The sequence below is a fragment of the Oncorhynchus masou genome, chromosome 23, assembly GCF_036934945.1.
Source record: "Oncorhynchus masou masou isolate Uvic2021 chromosome 23, UVic_Omas_1.1, whole genome shotgun sequence".
Lineage (NCBI taxonomy): Eukaryota > Metazoa > Chordata > Actinopteri > Salmoniformes > Salmonidae > Oncorhynchus > Oncorhynchus masou.
This window is the reverse complement of record NC_088234.1, coordinates 64,023,190-64,039,137: the sequence shown is the minus strand read 5'-3', so window position 1 is coordinate 64,039,137 and position 15,948 is coordinate 64,023,190. Positions and strand designations below refer to the sequence as shown.

The 15,948-nt window shown below is 45.8% G+C and overlaps 1 protein-coding gene across 2 annotated transcripts in view; it reads left to right on the top strand.

The window, feature by feature from the left end:
* LOC135511194 (leucine zipper putative tumor suppressor 2 homolog) overlaps positions 1 to 15,948 on the top strand; it is a 101,988-nt gene that overhangs the window by 51,168 nt on the left and 34,872 nt on the right. Inside the window, exon 1 of one of the 2 annotated variants that reach the window (XM_064932821.1) lies at positions 7,394 to 7,645. The exons of the other annotated variant lie outside the window; for it this stretch is intronic. The gene's annotated coding sequence lies outside the window, so the exon portion shown is untranslated. Of the gene's footprint in view, positions 1 to 7,393; positions 7,646 to 15,948 lie in introns of those variants that run through there. 2 annotated transcript variants of the gene reach the window in all.

Below are 15,948 nucleotides of genomic sequence, written 5' to 3'. Positions count from 1 at the left end.
GTCTGATACTCCTTCCATTTCAATATTATCGCTTGCACAGTGCTCCTTGGGATGTTTAAAGCTTGGGAAATCTTTTTGTATCCAAATCCGGCTTTAAACTTCTTCACAACAGTATCTCGGACCTGCCTGGTGTGTTCCTTGTTCTTCATGATGCTCTCTGCGCTTTTAACGGACCTCTGAGACTATCACAGTGCAGGTGCATTTATACGGAGACTTAATTACACACAGATGGATTGTATTTATCATCATTAGTCATTTAGGTCAACATTGGATCATTCAGAGATCCTCACTGAACTTCTGGAGAGAGTTTGCTGCACTGAAAGTAAAGGGGCTGAATAATTTTGCACGCCCAATTTTTCAGTTTTTGATTTGTCAAAAAAGTTTGAAATATCCAATAAATGTCGTTCCACTTCATGATTGTGTCCCACTTGTTGTTGATTCTTCACAAAAAAATAGAGTTTTATATCTTTATGTTTGAAGCCTGAAATGTGCCAAAAGGTCGCAAAGTTCAAGGGGGCCGAATACTTTCGCAAGGCACTGTATATATCTCGCTATATATAAATCTCTCTACATCTCTCTCATCTCTCTCATCTATCTATCTATCTATCTATCTATATATATATATATATATATATATATATGTCTATCTCTCTATCTATCTCTATATATCCATTGCACTATATCTCCATCTATCTCTATATATCCATTGCACTATATCTCCATCTCTCTATATCTTTCTCTATTTCTCTCTCTCTATATCTCTCTCTATATATATCTCTACCCATCCCTCCTTTCTGTCTATCTTGTCTCTCTTCTCTTTCACCATCTATTTCCTCATCCCTCTGATCCATTTTTTTCTCTCTTTCTCTTGTGGAAAAGGACAAAAGAATAAGAGGGAGATACACAGAGAGGGAAAAGGAGAATGAGTGATGGATAGGGGAGTGCCCTGCTGGGACTTAATGGAGTTAATTGGTAGAGTAAGAACACCATTCACCAAAAGAGATTTACTGGACAGATTGATCTGTGTGCATGTGTGTGTGCGTGCATGGACACGTGTTTGGTCTTAGCTCTGTCTCTTACATCCAGTTATAATGTAGAGTTGTGTGTCTGAGTGATTTGCAACCTGCTTCCTTCTATTGTTCTGGCTGACACTGGGCCTCTTTTTCCTATTTTCTCTCTCTTTCTCACTTTCTACATCTCTCTCTTTCTCTCTCTCCCTCTCTCACTTTCTACATCTCTCTCTTTCTCTCTCCCTCTCTCTTTCTCACTTTCTACATCTCTCTCTTTCTCTCTCTCCCTCTCTCTTTCTACATCTTTCTCTTTCTCTCTCTCCCTCTCTCTTTCTACATCTTTCTCTTTCTCTCTCCATGTCTCTATTTCTCTCTCCATGTCTCACCCTCTTTCTCTCTCACCTTTTTCTCTCCATCTCTCTTGCTACATCTCTCTTTCTCTCTTGCTATATCTCTCTCTTTCTCTCTTGCTATATCTCTCTCTTTCTCTCTTGCTACATCTCTCTCTTTCTCTCTTGCTACATCTCTCTCCTTCTCTCTTGATCCATCTCTCTCCTTCTCTTTTGCTACATCTCTCTCTTTCTCTCATGCTACATCTCTCTCCTTCTCTCTTGCTACATCTCTCTCCATCTCTCTTGCTACATCTCTCTCTTTCTCTCATGCTACATCTCTCTCTTTCTATCTTGCTACATCTCTCTCTTTCTCTCTTGCTACATCTCTCTCTTTTGCTACATCTCTCTCTTTCTCTCTTGCTACATCTCTCTCCTTCTCTCTTGCTACATCTCTCTCCTTCTCTCTTGCTACATCTCTCTCCTTCTCTCTTGCTACATCTCTCTCCTTCTCTCTTGCTACATCTCTCTCCTTCTCTCTTGCTACATCTCTCGCCTTCTCTCTTGCTACATCTCTCTCCTTCTCTCTTGCTACATCTCTCGCCTTCTCTCTTGCTACATCTCTCTCCTTCTCTCTTGCTACATCTCTCTCTTTCTCTTGCTACATCTCTCTCTTTCTCTTGCTACATCTCTCCTCTCTCACACCTTTTTCTCTCCATCTATCTTGCTACCTCTCTCTCTCTTTCTCTCTTGCTACATCTCTCTCTTGCTACATCTCTCTCTTTCTTTTGCTACATCTCTCCCTTTCTCTCTTGCTACATCTCTCCCTTTCTCTCTTGCTACATCTCTCTTTCTCTCTTGCTACATCTCTCTCTTTCTCTTTTGCTACATCTCTCCCTTTCTCTCTTGCTACATCTCTCTCTTTCTCTCTTGATACATCTCTCTTTCTCTCTTGATACATCTCCCTTTCTCTCTTGCTACATCTCTCTTTCTCTCTTGCTACATCTCTCTTTCTCTCTTGCTACATCTCTCTTTCTCTCTTGCTACATCGCTCCCTTTCTCTCTTCCTACATCTCTCTCTTTCTCTCTTGCTACATCTCTCTCTTTCTCTCTTGCTACATCTCTCTCTTTCTCTCTTGCTACATCTCTCTCTTTCTCTCTTGCTACATCGCTCTCTTTCTCTCTTGCTACATCGCTCTCTTTCTCTCTTGCTACATCTCTCATTCTCTCTTGCTACATCTCTCTTTCTCTCTTGCTACATCTCTCTTTCTCTCTTGCTACATCGCTCTCTTTCTCTCTTGCTACATCTCTCTCTCTTTCTCTCTTGCTACATCTCTCTCTCTTTCTCTCTTGCTACATCTCTCTCTTTCTCTCTTGCTACATCTCTCCCTTTCTCACTTGCTACATCTCTCTCTCTTTCTACATCTCTCTCTCTTGCTACATCTCTCTTTCTCTCTTGCTACATCTCTCTCTCTCTCTCTCTTGCTACATCTCTCTCTCTTGCTACATTTCTCTCTTTCTACATCTCTCTCTTTCTCTCTTGCTACATATCTCTCTCTTCCTCACCCCTTCACCTCCATCCTCTCATCCCTCTTAGCTCCCCTCTTCTCTCTTCCTTTCTTTTCTTATTGATGTGGTTATTACCTGCTAAGATGGAAACTCCCTGTGACACATATACACACACATATACACATACACGCCAGATACATTGACCACAACTTTCCATCTTGTGTCCTATTTTTAGCGCTGAGAGGCTGCTTATGCTAGCAGTAGGAATGTGCCAAGTCACAGCGTTGAGGTTAGTTCAGCACTCACACCCACCTCACTCCCTCCCTGTTACCAATACCTCATCCGCTTCCTGTTACCAATACCTTTACCAGGTAGAAAGGGAAAGGAACGGTCGCTGGCTGGAAGGAGAAGGACAGAGCAGGAGAGAGAAAATGGGATGAAGAGACAAAGGGATACAACAAGATAAGTAATGGTGGGATGGAGGAACTTCATTAGACAGGCACATTCTAGTCAGTATACGTCTCTCTCCCACTCTTTTCCTCTCTGTGTCCATCACTCTCTCTACAGCGTTCACTCAATTCTCGTATTTCTTTTCCATGGCAGCTCACAAAGCAATAACACTAGACTGGTTTGGTTCACAGAGGCCAGTACTGAACACACAGACGCACACTATACTAAAATGTCCACTCATGCAGTCGGTGTGCTCTAATTCTGTGCAGATGGACAATTATACACAGCTGTGTGTGTGTGTGTGTGTGTGTGTGTGTGTGTGTGTGTGCGTGTGCGTGTGTGTGTTGTAACTCTGCTCCCCTCCCTCGGGGTTAATCAAGGTCACATCTCTTTCTCTCTCTCTGTTCTTTTCCCTCCCTCCCTCTCTATCTCTCTCTCTGTTCTTTTCCCTCCCTCCCTCCCTCTACATCTCTATCTCTCTCTCTGTCCTTTTCCCTCCCTCTCTATCTCTCCCTCTGTTCTTTTCCCTCCCTCCCTCTCCATCTCTATCTCTCTCTGTCCTTTTTCCTCCCTCTCTCTCTCCTCCTTTTCCCTCCCTCTCTCTCTCTGTCCTTTTCCCTCCCTATCGCTCATCTCTATCTCTCTCTGTCCTTTTCCCTCCCTCTCTCTCCATCTCTTTCTCTCTGTCCTTTTCCCTCTCTCTATCTCTCTCTCTCTGTCCTTTCCCCCCCTCTCTCCCCTCCTTTTCCCTTCCTCTCTCTCCATCTCTATCTCTCTCTCTCTGTCCTTTTCCCTCCCTCTCTCTCCATCTCTTTCTCTCTGTCCTTTTCCCTCTCTCTCTCCCTGTCCTTTTCTCTCCCTCTCTCCCCTCCTTTTCCCTCCCTCTCTCTCCATCTCTATCTCTCTCTCTGTGTCCTTTTCCCTCCCTCTCTCTCCTCCTTTTCCCTCTCTCTCTCTCTCTCTCTCTCTCTCGGTCCTTTTCCCTCCCTCTCTCCATCTCTTTCTCTCTCTGTTCTTTTCCCTCCCTCTCTCCTCCTTTTCCCTCCCTCTACATCTCTTTCTCTCTCTGTTCTTTTCCCTCCCTCTCTCTCCATCTATCTCTCTCTCTGTCCTTTTCCCTCCCTCTCTCTCCATCTCTATCTCTGTCCTTTTCCCTCCCTCTCTCTCCATCTCTTTCTCTCTTTTTCTCCATTGTTCCCCTGTTGCCACTGTAATTCCTAAATTTAGAGCCTGTTTGATAATGAAAATAGTCTGTGTTATTATTTACTATGCAGGGCAGCTGCTGGAGAGGTAGTCCCATAGGTAGTCCCACACACATACACACATCTCACAAACACATGCACATGCTGCACATGCACACAGAGAGAGAGGATCAAATGGAAAATGACATGAGAAGGAAGAAGTGATTTTGATATCTGAATGAAGGTTTATGATTTATTTCAGTAGGCCGATGGTACATTCATGAATATTAACATCAATTCAATCTCGTCCCCCAGATCTGCAGGACCATCATATGAGGATGAGTGGATAGAGAGTTTACTGTGATAATTCAGCTACCAACACAGCCTTTGACTGGGACAGGGTTTCTCATCAGGGACTGAAGGGGTTATCAAAGCTGGTTCAAAGGATAGAGTAAAAAAACCTAAGAAAGAAATTGAGAAACTTATCCAACCAAAAACATAGAGACCTAGAAAAAGTCTATTCACTATGGTTAATAACAAAAACAATACACAACGGAAAAAGAAGGAACATCACATCAGAAATCAGCTCAATGTAATTAAAGAATCCATAGAATATCAAATCAAAAATATATCCACTTCTGAGAAAATTGGAAAACACTAAACAAGCAACAAAATTAAGAGTTACCTATCCGAAACAGAGATGTGTGGATAAACCACTTCTTCAATCGTTGTGGCTCTATAACAAAGAACAAACAGCAAAAACATGAATACAAATCCTCCATCCCAAAAAGGCCTGTGGTGTTGATGGTATCCTACATGAAATGATAAAATATACAGACCACAAATTCGAATTGGCTAAACTTAAACTCTTTAACGTCATCCTCAGCTCTGGCATCTTCCCCAATATTTGGAACCAAAGACTGATAACCCCAATCCACCAAAAATTTGACAAATTTGACGCCAATAACTACCGTGGGATATGCGCCAACAGCCACCTTGGGAAAGTCCTCTGCATTATCATTAACAGCAGAATCGTGCATTTCCTCAGGAAAAACAATGTACTGAGCAAATGTCGAATTGTCTTTTTAACAAATTACCCTACAACATACCGTATTCACCCTGCACACCCTAATTGACAAACAAACCAAAACAAAGGTAAAGCTTTTGACTCCATTTGGCATGAGTGTCTGCTATACAAATGTATGGAAATTGGCAAAAAAACACACACATTTCTTTCCACATGGCCGTTTGGTAAATCTCATTAAGACAAAAATAATGGTGTTCTGAAAAGGTCCAGCTGCCACGACCACAAATACGAATTTCATCTTGACACCTTTGACCTAGAGCACACAAAAACAGTATACATACCTTGGCCTAAACATCAACACCACAGTAACTTCCACAAAGCTGTGAACGATCTTAGAGACAAGGGCCTTCTTTGCCATTAAATGGAACACAAAATTTGACATACCAATTTGGAGCTAGCTAAAAAATACTTGAATCAGTTATAGAACCCATTGCCCTTTATGGTTGTGAGGTCTGGGGTCCGCTCACCAACCAATAATCCACAAAATGGACAATCACCAAATTGAGGCTCTGCATGCAGAATTCTGCTAAAATATCCTCCGGGTACAACGTAAAACATCAAATAATACATGCAGAGCAGAACTAGGCCGATACCCACTAATTATAAAAATCCTGAAAATAGCAGTTAAATTCTACAACCACCTAAAAGGAAGCCATTTCAAAACCTTCCATAACAAAGCCATCACCTATAGAGAGATGAACCTGGAGAAGAGTCCCCTCAGCATGCTGGTCCTGGGGCTCTGTTCACAAACAGACCCCACAGAGCCCCAGGACAGCAACACAATTAGACCCCACAGAGCCCCAGGACAGCAACACAATTAGACCCCACAGAGCCCCAGGACAGCAACACAATTAGACCCCACAGAGCCCCAGGACGGCAACACAATTAGACCCCACAGAGCCCCAGGACGGCAACACAATTAGACCCCACAGAGCCCCAGGACGGCAACACAATTAGACCCCACAGAGCCCCAGGACAGCAACACAATTAGACCCAATCAAATCATGAGAAAACAAAAATGTATTTACTTGACACATTGGGGAAAAAATGACATAAAACAGAGCAAACTAGAATGTAATTTGACCCTAAACAGAGAGCACACAGTGGCAGAATACCTGACTACTGTGACTGACCCAAAATTAAGGAACACTTTGACTCAGTGAGCATAGCCTTGCTATTGAGAAAGGTTGCCGTAGGCAGACCTGGCTCTCAAGAGAGGACAGGCTATGTGCTCACTGCCCACAATATGAGGTGGAAACTGAGCTGCACTTCCTAACCTCCTGCCAAATGTGTGACTGTGTTAGAGACACAAAGAATTCGAAAACAAATCCAACTTGATAAACTCCCATATCTACTGGGTGAAATACCACAATGTGCCATCACAGCAGCAAGATTTGTGACCTGTTGCCACAAGAAAAGGGCAACCAGTGAAGAACAAACACCATTTATTTATTTTCGCTTGTGTACTTTTCCTATTTGCACATCGTTACAACACTGTATAAATTCATAATATGACATTTGAAATGTCTTTATTCTTTTGGAACTTTTGTGAGTTGGTTTACTGTACATTTTTTTATTGTTTAAATCACTTTAGTTTATTATCTATTTCATTTGCCAATAAAGCATGGGAAACATTACATTGAAAATGTAATTGAGAGAAAGAAGAGCGAAGAAAGAAACAGAGGAAAGCTGAGTGTGTGAGAGAGGGGCAGGGGGGCTAACAAACAAAGTGAGAGAGCAGAGGGAGGAGGGGAGTGGAAGGAGGGGAGTGGAGGAGGGGAATAGAGGAGGGGAATGGAGGAGGGGTGGAGGGGAAGGAGGCGGTGCTAAGAAAGACAGCAGGGAAGGAAGGAGAGCAGAGCAGAGGAAGAGAAGACTGAAGAGGAGAAGGAAAGAGGGCTTCCCTTCAAGACTCCTCACAGTGGACTGTGAAATAAAGGAAAGTTAGAGGAGAGGAGAACAAGGGAGGAGAAAGAGAGAGGAGCAGAGGAGGATTTGAATCAGCGAACTGGGACTGTAGTGATTTTCTTAAGGAGAGACAGAGACAAGCGGAGGCAGCGATGCAGCGATTTCACGGGGGTGAGTGTGTGTGTTTGTGTGTGTGTGCAAGCCAAAGCATGGCACATGATCAAAGTTACTCTGAAGTGTGCGTGTGTGTGTGTGTGCTCACGTGCATTTCATTTTGTGCGTGCTTAGAAAATATTTGATATTTTCTCTGTTTAGAGAATCTAAGTTCCTTATGGAAACTTTAGGCACTCAAGGTGGTGTGGAAAAGCTGCTGTTGAAGTTTTATCAATGGAAGGTGTGTGTGTGTGTGTGTGTGTGTGTGTGTGTGTGTGTGTGTGTGTGTGTGTGTGTGTGTGTGTGTGTGTGTGTGTGTGTGTGTGTGTGTGTGTGTGTGTGTGTGTGTGTGTGTGTAACCTGCTCAAACAGAAACACAGGAAACTACTGTGGAAATGGCACGGTAAGCCAGGCTGTTTCAGCCAAATGCAGCAATTGCAGCCTGGCTGGCAGTACGGGCTGAGTCTAGATCACTTGATACTGGAGTTTGTATGGGGACAGATCCACAATTACTACAACTCTGAACAGACCTCCAGTCAGTTGTTGGGTGTTATTCTGGGGTCCAGTTCTATAGTAACTCTGATGTGTGTGTGGGTGGGTCTTAAGTGAAGGGTGGGTGTTTGGGGATGGTTTAAGGGCTAAACTGGGGGGTTTGGGGTAAAGTTTAGGTGGGGCGAAGGGGGATTTTTGGGAGATGGGGCTCAGGATTTTGGGGTAACGGTTTAGAGTTGGGGGAGGTGAGGTGGGTTTTTGGGAGAGAAGACAGATTTCGGGAGACTGGGGATTATATTGGATTATTGATTTTCAGCAATCTGTTTATTGGTTGTAGGTTATTCATCTGTGGTCTGTGTTACTGAGGTTTTAACTGGATAACATATATTACCCCTCTGTCTGACAGCTGGCTGGGAGAAGGGAGTTATTCAGTCTGGCCACACACGGACAGTGTCTGGATGAGAGAGTAGATCACAGAACTAGTCCTTGTTTAGTCTTCTCTATAATTAGCAGTTTCTTCATCATAGGAACATTGTCATTTCTCCTTTGTGTTATGAATGATGTGTCACTGTCAGCACATTTGGCAGAGTTTTCACTGCAGCCATCTTGTGTAGCCTGGTTAAACCAATGTAAATACTGACCTCACCATTGATTCATTTCAACAGAGAATCTGTTTCAGATTCTAGGCTATATAAGTACAGCTCAACCTCATATTCTAGCTTTTTGTTTGGCCACATAGAGGTTGATGATCTGAGACATTCTACACAATTATAGAGTGAGTGAATGTAATAGACTGTAATTGTATAGACCGGTTCAACTGTGATTAGGGTGATGGCATATTTCTGTGCGACAAGATGTCAGGATGGAAAGAAACAAGGGATTAAAGAGAGACAAGCAGAGATAAGGTGAGTGTCAGAGAGAGGAAGGAGATAGAGCATGGCCTTGCTATTGAGAAAGGTCGCCGTAGGCAGACCTGGCTCTCAAGAGAAGACAGGCTATGTGCACACTGGCCACAAAATGAGGTGGAAACTGAACTTCCTCAGCTCCTGCCAAATGTACTGTGTGACTGACCATATTAGAGACAAAAAATTAGAAAACAAATCCAATTTTGATTAACTCCCATATCTACTGGGAGACATACCGCAGTGTGCAATCACAGCAGCAAGGTTTGTGACCTGTTGCCACAAGAAAAGGGCAACCAGTGAAGAACAAACACCATTGTAAATACAACCCATTATTATTTTCCCTTTTGTACTTTGATTATTTGCACATCGTTACAACACTGTATAAATACATAATGACGTTTGAAATGTCTTTTATTCTTTTGGAACTTGTGAGTGTAATGTTTACTGCTATTGTTTTTCATTTTTGTTCATTATCCATTTCACTTGCTTTGGCAATGTAAACACATGTTTCCCATGCCAATAAAGCCCCTTAAATTGAAAGGAATTGATAGACAAAGTGAGAGACCGGGTTAGGGAGAAAGGACAGAGATGGACAGGATGGTTACCTCAGACTTTGGATCAAAACAGAGGAGGTAAATGTGTGTCACATGTTGCAGGTCTCAAAACCCTTTCCATATTGACCCAATGTTGACTCATGCGCTCAGTGTGTGTGTGAGAGAGAGGCTTGTTGGATGACAGGGGCGGTTGAAGTTTGTTCACACGTCATCACACTTGTTTGACTCCACGGGGAGATGTGAGATAGCTCCATTTATTTTTTTCTCCCCTCCCGAAACCTCCAAATCCCTCATGACCTATTCCCTCCTCTCCCTTCTGTCATTTTCTCTGGTTCTTTTCCATTCACACCTGTGCCAGGCCTTCGCAGTGCGTTCAGAAAGGTTTGAATACTTATTCCACATGTTGTGATACAGCCTGAATTCAACATGGATTGAAACGATTTGATTTCACAACCCGTTGGTTTTTCCATACCACTCTGTTCACCCCTCACTATCCACCCTACCCTCATCCCTCCTGCCCCCAATCCTTCCACCCTGCCCTCCATCCACCTCTCAAGCAACTAGAGTTAGTGACAGTACGGTCTGTCTTTTCATGTGTGTATTTAATCACATTTCTGCACCTTGTGGTTTCCCCCTACTCTGACTCTATATGATGGGATATCCTGAATTATACGCTGCCTGGCACAGTTAGACTGAGGAAGCACAGCTTGTAAACACTGGTATGGAATACATCTTCCTGCTTGTGGGTGTGCGAATGTACACGTGCGTGTGTGTCTGATCTTACCAACTACGCATTCTGCTTGAAGTCAGCAGCGAGGAAACTGCTAATGATTAATTGAATGATTGTTTTACTGTCTCTGTGTTGCGTTCCCTCTTCAGAGGCGTGCGTAACAACCTGCTACAACTCACTCTCCGTGAAGTGAAAGGTATGGACTGTAGGTGCGACTAAGGATGACAAAAGGCAGAGAACTAACATTTACAAGGAATTTATTCCATCACGCGGTAAATTTGGGGAAAATGGGCAGGACGGAACCAAAGCAAAGAAAATTAATCTCAAAGCCCCCTCTCCTACCTGCCTAACCACTACTTACCTAACTTAGCACCACCTGGTGCCCTAACCAAAATACAGGGGGTGGTCCGCCCAGGTCTTACCTAGTGTGCCTAGACAGGGAATATACTACAGGTATATGTATGCCCGCGGGCCTCTTACCTAAGCACTCCCTAGGTGCCTTCCCCCCCTGGGAGAAAAAAAAATGAAACGGAATATTATAAACAATTTCACAAACACACTGAGAAACACAGGACATCAAATAGGCTCTGACTGAGCAACAAACTCACACAGAACATACCAAAGCTGCTCCCATCTACAACTAACATAGTACGTACCAACTACCTGAGAAACAACCAACATATGCTATAACCCTCAGCCTCCTCTCTCTCAGCCATCCGCCTCCTCTCTCTCAGCCATCCGCCTCCTCTCTCTCAGCCATCCGCCTCCTCTCTCTCAGCAAATGAACTTCCTTCTGAACAGAACACTGGCTTTTATATAGCTTCAGAAGAAATGGGTAATTGGAGACAGCTGCGTCCTGACGAGGGGGCGGGGTCAGCTCTCCAATTAGCCAATTAGCTGCTTGGGGGGGGGATTTCAGGGAGCCATCCCGAAACACACACCGAACAAACCACAACACAGAAACTGGGGAATGTAACACTCGGTAACATAACTTAAGTCCTTTATTGAAAACCTTGACTTTGCTGTGCAGAAACAGGAGACATTTTGAATCTCTGTGATAGTGTGGCCTAGTTTCTCCTGCTGAAGCCTGGATATGGTAGTTATCCTCTTCCCAGATGCAGGGCTCTGTTACTGGGCTTCCCTATTATTTTTCTCCCCCTCCTCTTGTTCATGAAAGAGTGAGATTGGATTTAGAGTGAGATAACAAACAAACAAAAAACACCATTTTCTTTGTCGTCTTTAACTCTTAAACAATAGCTGTCCACTTACCATAGAAACAACTCCTCAGGAAGGAAGGAGAGTTTTGGGGGGAAGTTTTGTTTATCCCCTCACTTTTTGTTCCTTTTGTCTCTCTTGTTCTTTGAGCTCCTCGTCAGACAGACTAATCCAGATGTTGATGAGGAGGTACCAACACACTGGATTCAACTAATCAAGATGTTGATGATGAGGTACCAACTCACTGGATTCAACTAATCAAGATGTTGATGATGAGTTGAATCAGATGTTCTGGACTGTGATATCATTGGACTGTGATATCATTTGTTAGATATGACAGTTCCAGCTATCTCATTCTCTCCGTTGTACGGAGCAATGAGGAGTGATAGGCATCTAGGGGCAGTGTCAAGGGGTTGATTAGGGAGTGGCGTCTGATGGACTGTAGCAGGCTGGCAGAGTGGTGCAGAGTCTCTCCACACACACACACACACACACACACACACCACCACTAACAGTATTCATATTATCCCTGATGTCTGCCTGTCTGACTGCAACCTGCAACCCCCACACAAACACGTATGTCCTTATGTCTGATTGCTGGCCACTGATAAATAACGATTAGTGGTTGGAAATTCACACTGGAATTCCGAAATGTACGACTAGACAACTGACAAGAGGCAACTTAGCCATTTCCCCTCACATTCTTCCAATGCCTTCCCTCCTCATTACCAGACCAGACAGACAGACCAGACGGACCAGAAAGACAGACCAGACAAGACCAGACAGGCCAGACCAGACAGGCCAGACCAGACAAGAGACAGAAATGATAGACAGACCAGAAATGACAGACCAGATCAGACAGACCAGATCAGACAGACCAACAGACCAGATCAGACCATACAGACCAGACAGAAATGATACAGACCAGATAGACAGACCAGACAGACAGACCAGACCGACAGACCATACAGACAAGACCAGACCAGCGACAGAAATGATAGACAGACCAGACAGACCAGATCAGACAACCCAAACAGACCAGACAAACCAGACCAGATCAGATAAACAGACCAGACAGACAGACCAGATCAGACAAACAGACCAGACAGACAGACCAGATCAGACAACCCAAACAGACCAGACAGACATACAGAAAAGACCAGACCAGACCAGACAGACAAGGCAAGACCAGAAATGATAGACAGACCAGACCAGACACACCAGACATAACAGACCAGACAGACAAGACCAGACAGGCCAGACCAGACAAAAATGTATTTATATTTATATTTATTTCACAGACCATACAAACGCTCCACACCGCGTGGCCGCGGCCACCCTAATCTGGTGGTCCCAGCGCGCACGACCCACGTGGAGTTCCTGGTCTCCGGTAGCCTCTGGAACTGCCGATCTGCGGCCAACAAGGCAGAGTTCATCTCAGCCTATGCCTCCCTCCAGTCCCTCGACTTCCTGGCACTGACGGAAACATGGATCACCACAGATAACACTGCTACTCCTACTGCTCTCTCTTCGTCCGCCCACGTGTTCTCGCACACCTCGAGAGCTTCTGGTCAGCGGGGTGGTGGCACCGGGATCCTCATCTCTCCCAAGTGGTCATTCTCTCTCTCTCCCCTTACCCATCTATCTATCGCCTCCTTTGAATTCCATGCTGTCACAGTTACCAGCCCTTTCAAGCTTAACATCCTTATCATTTATCGCCCTCCAGGTTCCCTCGGAGAGTTCATCAATGAGCTTGATGCCTTGATAAGCTCCTTTCCTGAGGACGGCTCACCTCTCACAGTCCTGGGCGACTTTAACCTCCCCACGTCTACCTTTGACTCATTCCTCTCTGCCTCCTTCTTTCCACTCCTCTCCTCTTTTGACCTCACCCTCTCACCTTCCCCCCTACTCACAAGGCAGGCAATACGCTCGACCTCATCTTTACTAGATGCTGTTCTTCCACTAACCTCACTGCAACTCCCCTCCAAGTCTCCGACCACTACCTTGTATCCTTTTCCCTCTCGCTCTCATCCAACACTTCCCACACTGCCCCTACTCGGATGGTATCGCGCCGTCCCAACCTTCGCTCTCTCTCCCCCGCTACTCTTTCCTCTTCCATCCTATCATCTCTTCCCTCTGCTCATACCTTCTCCAACCTTTCTCCTGATTCTGCCTCCTCAACCCTCCTCTCTTCCCTTTCTGCATCCTTTGACTCTCTATGTCCCCTATCCTCCAGGCCGGCTCGGTCCTCCCCTCCCGCTCCGTGGCTCGATGACTCATTGCGAGCTCACAGAACAGAGCTCCGGGCAGCCGAGCGGAAATGGAGGAAAACTCGCCTCCCTGCGGACCTGGCATCCTTTCACTCCCTCCTCTCTACATTTTCCTCCTCTGTCTCTGCTGCTAAAGCCACTTTCTACCACTCTAAATTCCAAGCATCTGCCTCTAACCCTAGGAAGCTCTTTGCCACCTTCTCCTCCCTCCTGAATCCTCCCCCCTCCTCCCTCTCTGCAGATGACTTCGTCAACCATTTTGAAAAGAAGGTCGACGACATCCGATCCTCGTTTGATAAGTCAAACGACACCGCTGGTTCTGCTCACACTGCCCTACCCTGTGCTCTGACCTCTTTCTCCCCTCTCTCTCCAGATGAAATCTCGCTTCTTGTGACGGCCGGCCGCCCAACAACCTGCCCGCTCGACCCCATCCCCTCCTCTCTTCTCCAGACCATTTCCGGGGACCTTCTCCCTTACCTCACCTCGCTCATCAACTCATCCCTGACCGCTGGCTACGTCCCTTCCGTCTTCAAGAGAGCAAGAGTTGCACCCCTTCTGAAAAAACCTACACTCGATCCCTCCGATGTCAACAACTACAGACCAGTATCCCTTCTTTCTTTTCTCTCCAAAACTCTTGAACGTGCCGTCCTTGGCCAGCTCTCCCGCTATCTCTCTCAGAATGACCTTCTTGATCCAAATCAGTCAGGTTTCAAGACTAGTCATTCAACTGAGACTGCTCTTCTCTGCATCACGGAGGCGCTCCGCACTGCTAAAGCTAACTCTCTCTCCTCTGCTCTCATCCTTCTAGACCTATCGGCTGCCTTCGATACTGTGAACCATCAGATCCTCCTCTCCACCCTCTCCGAGTTGGGCATCTCCGGCGCGGCCCACGCTTGGATTGCATCCTACCTGACAGGTCGCTCCTACCAGGTGGCGTGGCGAGAATCTGTCTCCTCGCCACGCGCTCTCACCACTGGTGTCCCCCAGGGCTCTGTTCTAGGCCCTCTCCTATTCTCGCTATACACCAAGTCACTTGGCTCTGTCATAACCTCACATGGTCTCTCCTATCATTGCTATGCAGACGACACACAATTAATCTTCTCCTTTCCCCCTTCTGATGACCAGGTGGCGAATCGCATCTCTGCATGTCTGGCAGACATATCAGTGTGGATGACGGATCACCACCTCAAGCTGAACCTCGGCAAGACGGAGCTGCTCTTCCTCCCGGGGAAGGACTGCCCGTTCCATGATCTCGCCATCACGGTTGACAACTCCATTGTGTCCTCCTCCCAGAGCGCTAAGAACCTTGGCGTGATCCTGGACAACACCCTGTCGTTCTCAACCAACATCATGGCGGTGGCCCGTTCCTGTAGGTTCATGCTCTACAACATCCGCAGAGTACGACCCTGCCTCACACAGGAAGCGGCGCAGGTCCTAATCCAGGCACTTGTCATCTCCCGTCTGGATTACTGCAACTCGCTGTTGGCTGGGCTCCCTGCCTGTGCCATTAAACCCCTACAACTCATCCAGAACGCCGCAGCCCGTCTGGTGTTCAACCTTCCCAAGTTCTCTCACGTCACCCCGCTCCTCCGCTCTCTCCACTGGCTTCCAGTTGAAGCTCGCATCCGCTACAAGACCATGGTGCTTGCCTACGGAGCTGTGAGGGGAACGGCACCGCAGTACCTCCAGGCTCTGATCAGGCCCTACACCCAAGCAAGGGCACTGCGTTCATCCACCTCTGGCCTGCTCGCCTCCCTACCATTGAGGAAGTACAGTTCCCGCTCAGCCCAGTCAAAACTGTTCGCTGCTCTGGCCCCCCAATGGTGGAACAAACTCCCTCACGACGCCAGGACAGCGGAGTCAATCACCACCTTCAGGAGACACCTGAAACCCCACCTCTTCAAGGAATACCTAGGATAGGATAAGTAATCCTTCTCACCACCCCCCCCCTTAATGATTTAGATGCACTATTGTAAAGTGGCTGTTCCACTGGATGTCAGAAGGTGAATTCACCAATTTGTAAGTCGCTCTGGATAAGAGCGTCTGCTAAATGACTTAAATGTAATGTAAATATAGCCCTTCGTACATCAGCTGATATCTCAAAGTGCTGTACAGAAACCCAGCCTAAAACCCCAAACAGCAAGCAATGCAGGTG